Raw genomic sequence first — 8,890 nt, 5'->3', positions numbered from 1 at the left:
TTTTGCAGGAGTTCAAGAGTTCCCTGCTGGGTCTTCAGTGAACTTAATCGTTCTCGGGATGGAAGCGCCACGCTGCACATCCCCCTAGACTCTATCAAACGTAATTTGTCATCTGAGTCATCCTTAGGAATTTTCAGCGGTATCCAACACAGCTGCAATAGCTTTTCAAATGGAGCCAATTCTGTCTGGAGATAAAAAGAAGGCCCAAATCTCAGTCTCTGATAGGAGCATGAGATAAGCCAACGCCAGACTTAACTGGCTCTGCATGCTTCAGATGAAGACTTGTTTCACTTCCTATTAATATTCTTAATGTTCATATACTCAGTGGGGGTCCAGAATTATTTTAATACAAATAATTCTTAAGGACACAGAGATGGAGAGCCTTCTCCCAACTCTCTCCCCAAATAAATAGAAGTAAACGTGGCCTTTCCATGTTTACCTTATCACCACCATTACTCTGTATGATGAACTCCTCTTCAGATCAGCGTTATTGCTCATGTAAAAAATATTCTGCTGAACTGTCTGAAGATTTTATATTTATCTAGATATTAAATCATTTTTAAAGTAGCTCTATATTCATGCACACTGTTGGTCTATGGAATCGTACCAGGATTAGATTCTTGGTAGAAGGAGGTTATAACAAATGGGCTCCTTTTGTTCCCAAGAGTCTAAGTGCTGCCTTCCAGAGTCTTGGTTTCCATGTGGCAATGTCCATTTTAGCAACTTTGCTTTATATTTATATTTACTTATAGTATTCTTTTTTATAAGCCAGTTTTAATTTTTTTTACTCCAATCCCCTTTTTAAAATCATGCACAGCAACAAGCATAATCTTTTGTACATAATAGTGAAAAAATCACCAGGTTGAAATAAAGTATTTAAAATATTAGGTGTGCTCTTTCTGCCATCTTGGGGCCTGTGGAAACCTGCTGGAAAAAGGATTTCTAAAATGGCAGATATGTCTGGAAGGCTGTGATCCAAAGTCATTTTTACTGGTTTTAGTAGCATTTTGAACAGATGGAACATATAGTTCTTCTTAAACTTGAATGTGCTTATGCTTGAGATAAAACTGAATTCTATTTGAGTAAGAACTGTGTTTATGTGTATAAAGCAAAGAACAGCAGTGACTTCTGTTGGCAAACCAAATAAAACCAGAGTGACCTGGGGAAAGGTAACTTGTGCCCATGGAAGTGGTGGCATGGCTCGTGCCAAATTCAGAATCAGTCTTCCTGCTAAGGTCTTTGGACACAGAAACCATGTGATTATGTATCCCTCACAGATTTAAACTTACTGAAAAGCAAATCAATACTACTGTGGGGAAAAATTAGGTGTTTAATGACATAGGCTTATCTTAAAATTTACAAGACCCAGACCAGGAATCTGCTTCTACCCTTCACCATTTTACATATGTTAGCTACATTTCATAAAGTGATTAGGCCTGACTAATGAAAACAAACCATTCCAAGTAGGACATTTTCACATAGAAATTATGCCATTTTGATCATTCAAAGTGTTCATCCTTGAGTGGTATTGAATAAATTATTATTTTATTTCTATTCTTCCATGTCCAGCCATCTTCTCTATTTTCTGCCCCCACCCAACAGGAGACTGTTTTAGATAATTTCTGATATGTAATTCACCCTGTTTTAGGTATTACCTGCTTAACATATTGAATGGCTCTTTTTCCAATACCTAACATATTTATTTGTTTCCATCCCTTTGCGTATGCTGACTTTCTGTCTGAAACTATCTTTGCTCACCTCTACATGCTCAAAGCTTGCTTAGTTTTCAAGACTCAGTCCAAAGATCACCTAATATAGGAAGTCTATTGGATTCTCTCTTTTGCGATCATTCTCCTCCCCTTCTAATCTCCTTTACCTTTCTTGTGGCTCTTAGTTTCTTTTCACTTATAGCTTTTTATCTCCTTTACAAGAGTGAAACCTAGGTGAGGGCAACATTTAAGTTTATTCACCATTTTATATCCTATAATTGCTATTACATGGCCTTGCATATAGTAGGCAATTCATAAATATCAAATGGCATGTGATTTAAAATATGAAACACTTAAATCCAGCAAAATACAAAAGAGTAATCTATTTCTTTTGTAACATTTAAAATTCATGTAATTTTCTGTAAGTTAATTATTTCCAGTATTTACATCATTCTGAAAAAAAAGAGGTCACTCTCTTCCAGTATAGGAAGTCTTGGATTTATGATTGATTTTTAAAACTTCCAGATGTTATAAATTTACTTCTAAAATAAAAAAAAAAATGAACAATAGAACTGGTTAGCATACAAATTGAAAGCAGTCAAACTCTGTGTTTACCACAAGTATCACAAATAAGAGATTACACACACACACACACAAAATGAAAATGGAAAGAAAGAAACAGGTATCTTACCAAGGATTAGAAGACAGAATGACAGAAAAGTCAAAAGTTAATTTCAAAATAAATTTAAATAACTGAAAAGAAATGCATTCTAATTTTAATCTGTTTTACTTTAGAGGTAAAAATAAAATGGCAAGTAAATGAGAATCATGAGAACAAAATGCTTCCAAGAAGAGTTCTCACCCTTTGTGTTCAAATTTCCTTGAGTCCATTTCCTTGCAGTTGAACTTTTAAAAAGGAAAAAAAGAGAGTAAAGTATCAAATCAAAATACTGAAATTTCCTTTCCCTTCCACAAAACAGATACCCCCCACCCCCCAGATAATGTAAGACAAATGTTTAACGCTTCGTTTTGCATTGCCTTATTTCTTGGTTTAAATTTCCTAGACATATGTGTAAACTTCTGTCTCTTTAGCCAAAGACAAGGCATATATGGAAGACAGGATATACTGAGAGGTCCCCCACATGTAAAAAATTTGATTTTTTTTCTTTTGCTTGTGAGGGGCAAGGTTAGCTACAAAGTGGGCAGCCACACTGACCTAGATTCAGCAGCAGTGCTGTTTCACTCCTGATTGCTGCCTGGTGTGAGCTGAAACAGTTACCCCTAAAAGTTCAGTATAGCGTGTGACTGACAGTGGGAGATCAACAGCTGAAGGTTAGTAGTTGGAGGCAGCACTGATCAGACTGGGTAGGATAGTGTGAGAATCCCCTGACCCTCCCCATATTCCAGCAATATGCTTTTGTGATAGGGAAGGGGAGAGAAAAGAAAGAAATGCATTTGCTAGTTACTAGTTATGATGACTAACTAAGAGGAAATTCATAGCTAAAATAAGGCTCTTGGACTATTTTAAAATATCGAAGTTATTATTTCCTATTTAAAATAAAACTGGAAAACTGATGGACTCTTTGAAATTATATTGATTTAGTGGGAGGAAAGGAGAGGGGATACATCTTGGGAGAGTTCACTGAAATTAACCTCAAATTGAAGAAGGTAATTTTATGTCCATACTTTTTTGCTATAGCCAACGCTTCTGCAGAATATGGCCAGACAGTCAACTGGGACAGCATGACATACCACTGGAAAAAATGATGTTGAGTTGAGTGCAGTCACAAGAAAAGTAAAATCATTGTTGAAGCCACGTTAGCAGACCCTGCTCATAATTATATCGGATTCTCTAGACACTTCTTTTGGAAGATTCCCCAAAAACAAAAGCAGAGAAATTACATAAATGGTTTTCCAGTCCAGCCTTTCTGATTTAGTATGTCGTAAGTTGCTTGCAGTATTTCTCCAAGTAGGGGATCCAGGAAAATTTCTAGGGTTTGTAGATTTTGGAATTTCACCAAGTTTTTAATGATTGCAGCCATACTTGTTAGTAAAATCTTTCCTAGCTGTTAATAAAAAGGAAGCCTGACAAGTGAAGCAGAGGAGACAAGGGAAGCAGAGGAGTCAATAACAGTAATGATGGCCAGTCAATACCTTCAGTGTCCGTGTGTACCCATCATGGTATTAGTGTCCTTCATTGTTGCTTCCCACCACTATGTTAGTGTAGTTAAATTCTCTTCTCTTTGGTTAGAAAGATAAAGAAAATACCCTCCATTTCCTCTTTGGAACAGCTTAGAATTTAGGAGAAATGGGCTTTAAGAGTTTGGGGAAAAGGAAATCTTAATTCACAAGATTTTAAAAATACTTAAAAAGAATGCCCAAGTATGGGCCATATTAAATAGCGACATTCCAAAGGAACTTAATTTGTTTTCTCGTAGTTATTTACTTATTATAATAATTTACTTAGTTACTCAAAATTATCACTTTATATTTCCTGCAAGACTTTAAAATCCTTGGGCAAAAGGTTATGCCTGTTGTAGTCACAGGACCTAATGCATGAGTCTCAGAGAGCAGGTGCTCAGTAAAGACCTGTCTGCTGATGAGATGTTGAGAATCCAGTCCAGTACCACTGATTCTAGGCTTTCAGGTGATTTCATTATTTTTCCAGTCTAATCTATGCAATTAAATTTAAAAGCCCCCAAATTCTCACCTTTGATCATGGTTTTATAAGAAAATGATCGTTTTAGAATAAAAGTATCCATCTGTAAAGTCTTAAGACATTCTTCTTAGTTCCTTGTTTTTTAAAATCTCAAAATAAAGTCCCTGCCAAGTGAAAGAAATACAAGCAAACTCAAATAATTTTTCAGAGGCAAGTTTATTAACATTTTCCCAAAGCATATCTTGTTTGAATGTTTTGGATCAGTATCCAAGAGATAATTTTTTTTAAGCTTGTAAGAAAAAAAAAAAGGCCTTTAAATGTTAGTTTGCATAGATAAAAACAAGGAATGAGGTTGAGTAAGAAAGAGAAACAGAGTCTCCCCCAATTAAAATATTCTCAGAAATTAGTTTTGACTATGTCATTTGATCACTTAGCCCTAAAGAGTGTTAGACAAAAAACATCAGTCATCTTAAAATAAAATCTGAACAATATTAAATATCTAATGCCTGATGCAGTTCTTGGCACATAAGGTGTTCGGTAAATATCTTTTTAGTGAATGAATTATAAAGTGGGTTTACATGTTTCTGTTTTATTAGTATGAAGAAGTTTATTGCCAGAGAAAAATTATTGTGGATGTTTGTCTATAATCAATACAATAAATGAAGTCTTTCAATAATAATAATAATAATAGCAATTCTTGTGTAGTACTTCTTATGTGCAAGCTCTATTATAAGCTTTATATATACAGCAATTATATATGCAGTTAATATAATATATAAAATAAATATATAAAAACACAACATATATACATCAAATAATCCTCACTGGAACTTTATGAACATGTACTGTTTTATACCTGTTTTACAAACGAGTAAAATGACTTGCCAAAAATCACCTGGTTGGTGGACTGGCAAAGCCAAGATTCAAATCCAGGAAGTTTGTATCTGAAATCCAATTTTTTAATCCCCATGTACTATGTTGAATAGCCCTAAATGCTTTTAAACAACTCAGAACTTTATAGTCAAATCAGTCTTTACTTCTTCAATGAAAAACTGGGGTTCAGTTTTTTATTTTGTTTTTTTTTTTTCTCAATTACATATTTGTTCGAAACATATTATTTTGAATGTTTCCATTGGTACAGTCATTGAAGGTAGGTTTAATGTTTTCAAACTACTAAAAGCAATTTGTTACAATTTCTGGTGAATAAATAGGATTAAACAAATTTGAAATTGCACACACAAAAAAAAAATATATATATATACATATATATATGTAAATGTAAGGTAATGATTCTAATTTTCTTGTAATCTCTTATTTAAAGACAATCTTATAGAATGGATCCAAATGTGTTTTTGAAAATGTGAGGATATAGTCGAAGATGCTTTTATGTGTTGTGTTAGTAAAAGGAAAATAATAGAAAAGAAAAACCTCAGTACTCTATGAAATTTAAAAATCAATGGAAGAGTCCTTTAAATCTGTTGTCTTGAGTTGCGAATGTAAGTAGATATTGGAAGACCCAGATCTGTGTGAGCAGAACTTCATTTTTTTAATTGAATTATAATTTTATCCTATTTTTGTTTTTCTCAGAATCTGTTAGGATGATCCAAGTTTTACTGTAGTCAGTATTAAGCAAGAATTAGCCAAGCAACCAGAAAGTAAAAAATTCAGTTGTCCCTCCCCTCAGGGACCTATCCACATTGTAAACTATACAAAATGATCCCATCCTGACAGTGCAAAAATGAACAGTTTCCAACAAAACTTACATATGTGGCAGGGAGCTCTCCCAAAATGACATACTTAGACAAATATTTCCAGAAGGATCATAGGCTTTTCTTTACAACGTTATTCCCTAGACTTTCCAACATTTCTCATCTTGGCTTGATATTAATTGCTTTCTCATTTTACCACTTTATTTTTCTTTCAAAAGAGAGCTTGATTAATTTTCAATTTGAAAGAAAAATTTTTCTTTAAACATTTTTATTTTCATGTACATTCGTATTCAGTGCCAAGAAACAAGGAACATGAAAAATAGTTAAATTGGGAGACATTGTGAATTATTAACAGTTAAATTTAAACAGATAACCCAATTCTAATTTTTTTTACTTTTATTATTTGATAGGAGTGTTCATTTGTTCTCACTTTATAGATTTTTATTTTCAGGGACATTATACACTTTCTACTTTGTTTTTTAACTCCAAATTACTTTCCAACTATAATGTGTATTCCTTTAGGTGAACAGTGGTATCTAATTTATAGTTCAAATAGTTTTCATTCAATTAATTAATTATGCTATACAAATAGTTACTGTGTGCAAAGCAAGACATAAACGAAAAGGTATTGTATAGTCCCTTGTTCTAAAAAGAATATATTCTATTTAATATTGAACTAGTCACTTGGCCACTAGGCATAAATTTATTTATGAAATGCTATGGTTAAACATAATTTGATTGTGGTTTATTTTAGTTAGAACATTCAATAATTTTTTAAAAAATCATATGGTAAACTTTTCTCCCCCAATTAAAAAGAAATTTCAATTATGTTCTCCATTTTGTTTCTCTCTTCTATAACATGTTTTATATCTATTGACAAGTTTCTGTTTTCCAAATATGGGACTGGCCAAAAAGTTCAGTTAGTTCTTCCCTGTATAATAGCTCTAGTAGTGCTTAGTTCCATTTAACTTCATTTAAAACAATTTTGTTAGATTGTATTGTAAAGGTTTCATATCAGTGCACATTTAAAAAAACTTATCAGTATTGGTGAACTTTTTTGCAGCCATTTTAATATTAAAGATGGAAGAAAACATGCAAATTTTAGGCATATTACGCTTTTATTATTTTAAGAAAGGTAAAAATGCAACTGAAATGCAAAAAAAAAAAAAAGATATATACAGCTTATGGAAGAGGTGCTGTGACTGTTTGAATGTGTCAAAAGTAGTTTGCGAAGTTTCTTGATACTATTGACATTTTGGCCAAATAATTCTTTGCGGTGGGGCTATCTTATGCATTGGAAGATGTTTAGCAAGATACCCACTAGAAACCAATAGCAGGAGATAGCCAGTATACTCAAAATATCCAGATCAATAAAGTTATTGGTAAACACAAAAACGTAGCTTTTATTTTATGGAACACCTAAACGGACATTTTGGTCAACCCACTAGCTCCCTTAGAAATAGATGCATCTGTTCTCTGGATATAACACAATATTTTCTTTTTTCCTGGTGCACATTATTATAAAAGACAAGTAAAGAGAAAAAACCATTTTTTAAAAAAAAGTACACGGGAAGTGTTTTCTCAACTGTTATTTAAGCTCTCTCAGGAGCTGATATATGGGTATTTTTGGCTTAAAGGTTTTTATACTTAAAATAGAGGATTAAACATACTCAAGATTCTTTACTTTTGTTACTTATTTCATTATGCTTGAGTTCAGTTTTGTTTTCACTTGGAGCAGACTGATTAATTGATATTTTTAAATTTTTAATGCAATGCCTCAGAATAAGATCATATGATTACAAACTCTCACTAATGATAGGTGACATCTATTTTTTCTGTTGTGTACAGATTAGCCAAATAAGCCTAGAAAAATGGGGGGGAAAGCTTACCTTCTCACCAACTATAGTGTTTTTAAAGACAGGAGATCAAAGAAATTCACATTGAAATGTGTAAGGTTTTTAAAATTAGTTATTAGCTACATAGTAAATGATTGAAACTATTAATATTCATGATCCAGAGGTGGATGGTTAGCCCATTAGTGACCACTTTGTTGAGTTATGGCAGGTATATTTTTCATCTGGCTGTCACATTGTTTTATTTTTCAGTCAAACAATTGAATCTGATTCATATTGTCCTATATAAGGCCCAAGGTTTTGCATGCATGCATTCCCCTAACATTTCTAATCAAATGCTTTACTCTGACTTAGGAAAGTGCTGACAATAATGCAACCCTTATTTATATAGAGAAGAGTGAATATGCTTAAAAATGACAGGACATAAATCTCAAAATTACTACCTTGCATTTGGACAGTTCTACACGCCTGGGGCTAATTGGAGATGCTCAGCTTTCTGATACCGCAGAGTTCATGTTAGTTGATTTTGGCAAAGTCTCTCATATTATTCTTTGCTGGATAAATGAAAACCTCTTGGTAGGATAATAAAATAAGAAGTGTGAAATCAGTGCGACTAATATTCAATGACTAATAGAACAGAAATTCTTATCAAACTTGTAGGTGATACAAAGCTAGATATTGCATGATATAGCATTAGGATAAAGTAAATATCTTGGAATATAGTGATGGTGAGCTAATATCAACATAATAACATTGTATAGGAGATAAAGGTAAAAGCACCTGTGGAAACCTTCATAAGATTATATGATGAAGGGAAATATGACTTCATAGTAGTAGTTGATGTTAGGGTAGTGGGGGAAAGGCTGGTAGGTTTTCATTGATTCTAGCAGAGACGTATGGCAGCTGAATTGGCCCATGGCCTCATTCATGGATTAAACAGATATTTATTGAATACCTCTT

Source organism: Furipterus horrens, unplaced genomic scaffold, assembly GCF_987537825.1.
Source record: "Furipterus horrens unplaced genomic scaffold, mFurHor1.1.pri manual_scaffold_1, whole genome shotgun sequence".
Lineage (NCBI taxonomy): Eukaryota > Metazoa > Chordata > Mammalia > Chiroptera > Furipteridae > Furipterus > Furipterus horrens.
The sequence above is the reverse complement of the archived record's forward strand: the minus strand, read 5'-3'. Positions refer to the sequence as shown.